This window comes from Notothenia coriiceps, unplaced genomic scaffold, assembly GCF_000735185.1.
Source record: "Notothenia coriiceps isolate Sejong01 unplaced genomic scaffold, NC01 NC01_scaffold00037244, whole genome shotgun sequence".
Lineage (NCBI taxonomy): Eukaryota > Metazoa > Chordata > Actinopteri > Perciformes > Nototheniidae > Notothenia > Notothenia coriiceps.
Genome location: NW_011369945.1, coordinates 22,002,379 through 22,004,057, shown reverse-complemented (window position 1 = coordinate 22,004,057; position 1,679 = coordinate 22,002,379).

The following is a 1,679-nucleotide window of genomic DNA, read 5'->3' as shown; positions in this document are numbered from 1 at the left end:
TCTCTCTCTCTCTCTCTCTCTCTCTCTCTCTCGCTCGCTCACAGAGGCTGTGTGCTCCTCCGTGGCGATGACGGCTTGCGTTAAAAAATAATAATAAACATATTTGTAAAGTGGGGGGACACAAACAGGATTTCGTTAGATAGATATAGAGTTGTAGTAAGTAGATAGAGTTCGCTATGATTGAGGTTTCGTTTATTAGGGTAGATTCCTTTAATTACATTTCCTTTTTTTTTTGGTGTATTTTTTACATTTTGGATTTGCTTGGCGAGCTACTTATTGAGAGCTGGCGAGCTACCAGTAGCTCGCGATCGACATGTTGGAGACCCCTGGTCTAAGGATGGATGGTGTTGTAATCTGTGGTTAAGCCCCTTGAGACAAAGGTGTAATCGGTCATATTTGGTTATATAACTACAATTTGATTCATTAATTGATTGATTGATTGATTGATTGATTGATTGATTGATTGATTGATTGATGATAAATCATCAGCTTCCGTAATGACTGCTCCACCTGCAATGGATAAACAAACCATTGCAACTGATTTCTGCAAATGGCTCCATAGGGGCGTTACGTTTCTCCATGTGTTCACTATGTCGGTGCAGAGGATCTATTTCCAGCCAAGGTCCCAACCCTGATCTGCCAGAGGTTCATCAAGCATGGAAGTGGAACTCCTAGTTGAAATATTAATATTTGCATAGCCTGTCTGTACTGGTGCATACATGAAATGAGTGCATTTGTTGGCTGTGGTTAGTCAGTTCTTGCCTGTGCTCGTGCCCTTGCCTCCTGGCGAGGTTAAGCACTGAGCATTAGAACCAGGCGCTCTCATTACATTAAAGCATGAGTAATGCTTGGCAGTGGCTGCTACAGTTCAACTTTACTGTTACTGCCGTGCACGCTCATCACCTCTGCTGTCATTGCCCTCATTACAGTCAGTGTTGTCATTGAAACAATTGTCAGTAGAAATATTGTTACTGTTATGTGTTGCTGAAAATAGCACCTTTTTCATAATTGTACTCATCCTTTTCATTCCCTGTCACTTTTATGACCTTCATCAACAAATTACAAACTGTTAAAATGGTCTTTTCAACCGCAGCACCTTCCCCCTTCTCAAAAGAGGACATATTGAGCTCATTTTCAGGATCAGATTTTTATTTTGTGCCTCTACTGGGACATGTCTCCATGCTTTAATGTTAAAAAAAAGTCTTCTCATACTGCCTGTGTTGCAGCACCTCTTTTCACCCTCTGTCTGAAACCAGAGCCCGGTCTGCATAGAAGTGTGATTGTGACATACGTGTAGTGATGTCACTATGTTCCGGAAGTAAACAAAGGAGTCCAATGAAGGCGTACATTTGGATTTTAGCATTTGCAGACCATTTACATGCACAGAAACCTAAGGTACACACTACAGGAAAGTGAAAACCCCAAAAAGAAGAACAGGGCCTTTTTAAAAAGCTTTTCTCACAAACTCCCGACTAATGAATGTGATCATTCATGCGCTGAATACTGCTTTTGGCACCCCTAGAATCCCCTGCAAAGTTTTTATGAGTTTAATTCCCTTTTGAGTTTCATAGAGAGGCGAAGTCTCTCCCTTTCCGGGGGAGCTCCATGGGACCTTATTTCGGAAAAATATGTATTGAAGTCAATGGAGAGAGAAAAGTTATCTTTCGATCCCGTTACTC